This window comes from Ornithorhynchus anatinus, chromosome 3 (assembly GCF_004115215.2).
Source record: "Ornithorhynchus anatinus isolate Pmale09 chromosome 3, mOrnAna1.pri.v4, whole genome shotgun sequence".
Taxonomy (NCBI): domain Eukaryota; kingdom Metazoa; phylum Chordata; class Mammalia; order Monotremata; family Ornithorhynchidae; genus Ornithorhynchus; species Ornithorhynchus anatinus.
The window spans coordinates 75593536-75600658 of record NC_041730.1 but is presented as its reverse complement, the minus strand read 5'-3'; the positions used below and the strand labels follow the sequence as shown (position 1 = coordinate 75600658).

At 47.5% G+C, this 7123-nt stretch overlaps 1 non-coding gene across 1 annotated transcript; it reads right to left on the bottom strand.

Moving 5' to 3' along the window:
- Window positions 1-256: 256 nt before the first annotated feature.
- LOC114810366 lies at window positions 257-394 on the bottom strand. The gene has a single exon (XR_003758067.1). It is a non-coding gene; the product is annotated as a small nucleolar RNA SNORA7 (small nucleolar RNA).
- Between the last annotated feature and the right edge of the window lie 6729 nt (window positions 395-7123).

Genomic DNA, 7123 nt, shown 5'->3' with positions numbered 1-7123 from the left:
CTTTAACTCTCCACAAATCAACAAATGGATTGTCTTGTCTTACGCTGTTGAGTGATCTTCAACCCATAGTAACTCCATGGACACATCTCTCTCGGAGCACCCCACCTCCATCTGCAATCATTCTAATAGTGTAACCATAGAGTTCCTTAGTAAAAATATGGAAGTGGTTTACCACTGCCTTCTTCTGTGCAGGAAACTTGAGTCTCCACCCTCGACTCTCTCCCATGCTGCTGCTGCTCAGCGCAGGTGGGTTTCGACGTGTAGCAGATTGCTTTCCCCTCGCTAGCCACTAGCCAAGCTAGGAATGGAATGGGTATCCCTCTGTTTGACTCACCCTCCCATAGCCGAGATCGGTAGAGTACTGGAAACTCTCCAGTTGCGATCCTGAGAGGGGGACAAATCGATTAATCCTAGCATAGTTTGAAGTTCTTATCAGCTGTGAGAAATCCTTCCCTCCCTTCTCCCAAGCAGAAGCACCCACGGTCAAGGCTCTGGATTATTACCAAGACCATTTGTTTATGCACCCACTATGAACTACCCTAAACGCTGGAATAGATACAAGATAGTCAGATTAGACACAGTCCCTGCCCGACATAGGGTTCACAGTTTAAGAGGGAAGAAGATCAGGTATTGAATCCCACCTTACAGATGAGGAAACTCAACTCTGTATAAGTTAAATGACTTGCTCAAAGCCATACAGCAAGTAAATGGTGGAGGTGGGATTACAGCCTAGGTCCTCCAACTCCCAGACCCTAAATTCTTTCTGCTAGGCCCTGCTGCTTCTTGATTGTTCTCTAAGATTTATACACTAGTCTCCTCAGTATACTCACTGCAATTAATACTTAAGAAAAAGATATTCATATATATATATATGCATACACACACACACACACCCCTCTGAAATTTCCTGGTGCCATCATTTAGATTAAGTCCCAAACCCACTGTGGAGTGGTGGATTTCCAGGGGCAAGAAGTTCCAGAGAAAAGGACACGAGAAAGTGGTCAGAGATGGAAGTGAGATGCTGTAAAAAGCTTTGCTTGAGGGGAGCAAAGAGCATGAGCTGGAGTGTAGAAGGTGAAGACAGCAATAACAATAATTGTGGGCCACTTTACAGATGAGGAAACTGAGACCAGAGAAGTTAAATGATTTGCCCAACGTTACACAGCAGATAAGTTGAACTCCCTCCCCAAATCTCCTGTCCCCTGCACGCCTCCCCATTTCTTGCCCCTAATGACCTGGCCATGTACTTTATTGAGAGAATCGAAGACATCCTAAAATCTCCTAAAATCTCCCCTGCTCCTCTCCAGTCCCTCCCTCCTCCTTCTCCATTCTTCAACTCTCCCATATTTCCCAGCAGTATCTCAAGAAGAGATCTCCCAATCTCTCAAAATTCACCCAATCCAGCTGTACCTCCTACCTCATCCCTTCATACCTTATCAAAGCACTTGCTCCTTCCTACTTCCCTCACTTACTACCACCTTCAACTGTTCACTTTCCAATTTATTTTTTCCCACTGCTTTCAAATATGTTCATGCTTCCCCTATCCCCTCCAAAAAATCCTCCTTTGACCCCATGGCTCCCTTCAGTTATTGCCCTCTCTCCCTACTACAATTCCTTTCCCAACTCCTTGAGTGAGTCTGCACCCACTGCCTCCAGTTCTTCTCCTCTAATTTTCTCCTTGACCCCCTTCAATCCAACTTTAGCTCCCTTTACTCCACAGTTACTGCCCTTTCAAAGGCCACTAATCTCCTCACTCTTGTCAAATCCAACGGCTTCTACTCCAATCTAATGCTCCTTGTCCCCTCAGCTGGCTTCGACCCTGATCCCTTCTCCTAGAAACATTATCCAACCTTGGCTTCGCTGACACTGTGCTCTCCTGGTTCTCCTCCTAGCTCTCTGGCCATTCATCCACAGTCTCATGGACTGCTCCTTTGCCTCCCATTCCCTAACTGTGGGAGTCCCTCAAGACTCAGTTATTGATCCCCTTCTATTCCCCATCTATACCCATTTCCCTGGGAGAAATCTCCTCCCATGACTTTCACTTGAGAAGCAGCATGGTACAGTGGAAAGAGAGCAGGCTTGGGAGTCAGAGTTCATGGGTTCGAATCCCGGCTCCGCCACTTGCCAGCTGTGTGACTTTGGGCAAGTCACTTAACTTTTCTATGCCTCAGTTACCTCATCTGTAAAATGGGGATTAAAACTGTGAGCCCCACGTGGGACAACTTGATTACCTTGTATCCCCCAGCGCTTAGAACAGTGCTTTGCACATAGAAAGCGCTTAACAAATACCACCATTTATTCTACTATCATCTCTATACTGATGATTCCCAAATTTACATCTCCAGCCCTGCTCTCTGTGCTTCTCTGTAGTCTTGCCCTTCCTCCTCTCTTCAGGACATCTCTGCTTAGATGTACTGCTGACACGTTAAACTGAAAATATCCTTAACAGAATTCTTTATCTTGCCAACCAAAATCTTTTCTCCCCTGATTTTCCCATTACTATAGACAGCACTACCATCCTCCCAATGTCACATGTCTGTTTCCTTGGCACTATCCTCTACTTATCTGACTCACTGAATCAACACATTCAATCTGTTGCATATTTAATCCTGTAATTTCATCCTTCGCAGCATCCCTAAAATCCATGGTTCCTCTCCATCCAAACTGCTGCTATTTTAATCTAAGCATTTATTCTTTCGCACTTTGATTACTGCATCAGCCTCCCTGCTTTCTGTCTCTCGCCCCCCTTTCCCTCCGCCGCTCTCGCGCCACTAACCCACAGCCCTGGATCACCTCCTCCGTCCGCCTCCTACGCTCCTATGCTCGAGCTGCTGAGCGCCGCTGGCGAAAGTCCAAGCACCAAGCCGACCTCACACACTTCAAATTTATCCTTTCCTGCCTTAACTCTGCCCTCTCCTCCGCCAGGCAAAGCTTCTTCTCCTCCCTCATCGACACCCATGCCCGTCACCCCCGCCGATTGTTCCGGACCTTTAACTCTCTCCTTAGGCCCCCTGTTCCTCCCCCTCCCCCATCTCTCACCCCTAATGATCTGGCCACCTATTTCCTCACGAAAATCAACACGATCAGGTCTGAGCTCCCCAAAGTCACCCCTCCGCCTCTCCCCTCCCCCCCCAACAACCCCCTCCCCTACTTTCCCATCCTTCCCTGCAGTATCCTCAGAGGAGATCTCCTCCCTCCTCGCAAGTGCCACCCCCTCCACCTGCGCCTCGGACCCCATTCCCTCTCACCTTCTTAAAACCATCGCCCCTGCCCTCCTCCCTTCCTTAACTTCTATTTTTAACCACTCAATCTCCAAGGGCTCCTTCCCCTCTGCCTTCAAACACGCCCACGTCTCCCCCATCCTAAAAAAACCCGCTCTTGACCCCACTTCCCCCTCCAGTTATCGTCCTATCTCCCTACTACCCTTCCTTTCCAAAATCTTAGAACGAGTCGTCTACAATCGATGCCTAGAATTCCTTAACTCCCATTCTCTCCTAGACCCCCTCCAATCTGGCTTCCGTCCCCTCCACTCTACCGAGACTGCTCTCTCTAAGGTCACCCATGACCTCCTTCTTGCCAAATCCAATGGCTCCTACTCCATTCTGATCCTCCTTGACCTCTCTGCTGCCTTTGACACCGTCGACCATCCCCTCCTCCTCCGTACCTTATCTCACCTTGGCTTCACGGACTCTGTCCTCTCCTGGTTCTCCTCTTACCTCTCTGGCCGATCATTCTCGGTCTCCTACGCTGGAGCCTCCTCCCCCTCCCATCCTTTAACTGTTGGAGTTCCTCAAGGGTCAGTTCTTGGCCCTCTTCTGTTCTCCATTTACACTCACTCCCTCGGTGAACTCATTCGCTCTCACGGCTTTGACTATCATCTCTACGCAGATGACACGCAGATCTACATCTCCGCCCCTGTCCTCTCCCCCTCCCTTCAGGCTCGCATCTCCTCCTGCCTCCGGGACGTCTCCACCTGGATGTCTGCCCGCCACCTAAAACTCAACATGAGCAAGACTGAGCTCCTCATCTTCCCTCCCAAGCCCGGTCCGCTCCCAGACTTCTCCATCACCGTGGATGGCACGACCATCCTTCCCGTCCCGCAGGCCCGCAATCTCGGTGTCATCCTTGACTCGTCCCTCTCGTTCACCCCACACATCCTATCCGTTACCAAGACCTGCCGGTTTCACCTCTACAATATCGCCAAGATCCGCCCTTTCCTCTCCACCCAAACGGCTACCTTACTATTACGGGCTCTCGTTATATCCCGGCTAGACTACTGTGTCAGCCTTCTCTCTGACCTCCCTTCCTCCTCTCTCGCCCCGCTCCGGTCTATTCTTCACTCCGCTGCCCGGCTCATCTTCCTGCAGAAACCATCTGGGCATGTCACTCCCCTTCTTAAACAACTCCAGTGGTTGCCTATCGACCTCCGCTCCAAACAAAAACTCCTCACTCTAGGCTTCAAGGCTCTCCATCACCTTGCCCCTTCCTACCTCTCCTCCCTTCTCTCTTTCTACCGCCCACCCCGCACGCTCCGCTCCTCTGCCGCCCACCGCCTCGCCGTCCCTCGGTCTCGCCTATCCCGCCGTCGACCCCTGGGTCACGTCCTCCCGCGGTCCTGGAACGCCCTCCCTCCTCACCTCCGCCAAACTGATTCTCTTTCCCTCTTCAAAACCTTACTTAAAAATCACCTCCTCCAAGAGGCCTTCCCAGACTGAGCTCCTCTTCCCCCTCTACTCCCTCTGCCATCCCCCCTTTACCTCTCCGCAGCTAAAGCCTCATTTTCCCCTTTTCCCTCTGCTCCTCCACCTCTCCCTTCCCATCCCCACAGCACTGTACCCGTCCGCTCAACTGTATATATTTTCGTTACCCTATTTATTTTGTTAATGAATTGTACATCGCCTTGATTCTATTTAGTTGCCACGAGATGTTCTTCCCCTTGACGCTGTTTAGTGCCATTGTTCTTGTCTGTCCGTCTCCCCCGATTAGACTGTAAGCCCGTCAAACGGCAGGGACTGTCTCTATCTGTTGCCGACTTGTTCATCCCAAGCGCTTAGTACAGTGCTCTGCACATAGTAAGCGCTCAATAAATACTATTGAATGAATGAATGAATGAACAGTCCAGATCATTTTTCTACAAAATCATTTAGTCCACGTTTCCTCTGCACCTCAAGAACTTCCACTGGTTGCCCATCCACCTTTGCAACAAACAGAAACTCCTTACCATAGGCTTTAAAGCACTCAATCCCCTTGCCCCCATCTTACCTCCCTTATACTTTTTTACTACAATCCAGCCATCACACTTAGTAAGTTTATTCACTGTGCCTTGATCTCGTCTATCTTGCCAACAACCTCGCATTCTGCCTCTAGCCTGGAATGCCCTCTCTTTTCCTGTCTGACAAATGATCATTCTCCTCATCTTCAAAGCCTTATTAAAAGCACATCTCCTCCAAGAGGCCTTCCCTGACTTAGATCTCATTTTCCCTTCCACTTTCTTCTGTGTCACCCTTGCGCTTGGATTTACACCAGTTAACAACCCCTCCCTCAGCCTTCAGCACTTATGGCATATCCGTATTTCATTTATTAAGATATTCCCTGCCCTCGACCCTGCAAAATTGTAAGATAGTGGGAGGCAGGGAATATCAACTCTGTCGTATTGTATTCTCCCAAGCGCTTAGCACAGTACTCTACCTACAGTAAGCGCTCAATAAATACATTTAAGTGATCGACTGAAGTAGTGAATCTGGGATTAGAATCAAGGTCACCAATTACCAGACCTGTGCTCTTTCCACTCCATTACACTACTTTTGTATCAAGGGCAGAACTGGTAGACAGCTCACCACTAGGAATTTCTCCTTGATCATTTATAAGTATATTGATTTTCTCCCCAAGAAACAGCAAGATAATGAAATCTAAATCATCTATCATATAAAAGCAATGAGTGAATAGTGACCAGTGAAAGGGTAGAAGCAGTAAGGAATGGACATTTATTATTTCACTTGGTAGAGATTTCATTTTCACTTTTCTGTGGGATGATTCTGGGACTGACCATTTTTGAAGCCAACCCAAAGAGCTGCAAAAAAACTAAAACATCCCCTTGGAACAACTCTCAGATAAGGAGAAATTTGGGGGAGTTAAAAAAAAAGTCTCATCCAACATTTTTGCATGAAGTAAATGTTTCTTATTACCAAGGAAGCCCCATTGCATCCCACTGTTATAGCAAATTAGCATTGGCAATACCTGTGACAGCAATTTGTGGAGAGGGGGAAATCACTAAAAAAGTATCTCAAAATGTAAGTACAATTTCTAAAGCTGCTGACTGGGGGAAAGCTGAGAAGAAGATTCTGAAAGATGAAGATTTGTCAATTCTGGTTAACCTGGGGGACTATAGGGCCTGATTGTCCCTATGGTGGCAGGGGAGGGGCTAAGGGACAATGGGGATCAGGAAATGGGCAGAAATCCCTAAACTGGATCCAGTCATGTTAATTAATGGGAGGACTTGGGAGGGATTTGCTTGGTTGGAAGGAAAGACAAGGATCTTTGTGGTTTGGGAGTTCTGCTTTCTGGATTATGCCTTGACACTGAAGCCTGGCATAGGGGCAGGCCGTGAGATGCTTCAATAAGATAAACCTCTTGTGAACCAAGAAATCTGTGTGTGGTCTCCTCAAAAAATAAAGAAAGCATTAAAAGAAGATGGCAATAGTTTTATGTAGGAAATAAGCACATCAGACTTTCAAACAAAAGGATTTAGAGAAAGAAATTTACCATTGAAAGGGTTAAATTCAGTACCAATTTTGGGCCACCTAGCTTCTGCCCTGGTCAACCCACTCCCAGTTCTGAGGTTAACACCATACAATTTCCTTCTTATGAATGTTCAGTTCTTAAGTAAATCTCTGAACAAACCATCTGAATATTAGCATTCTTATTGGTCATTTAAGGCAGTTAAGTTGCTGTCATTAGTCCTATATTTGTCACTTTATTACTAGTTTATTGTACCATCTTTAACCTCACCATCTTTTTCCTGACTCCAAAGTCCACAACCTTAGCATTATCTTTGACTCTTCCCTCTCTTTCAGCCCCTATATTTGTCTGTCACCAAATCCTGTCAGTTGTTCCTCCACAATAT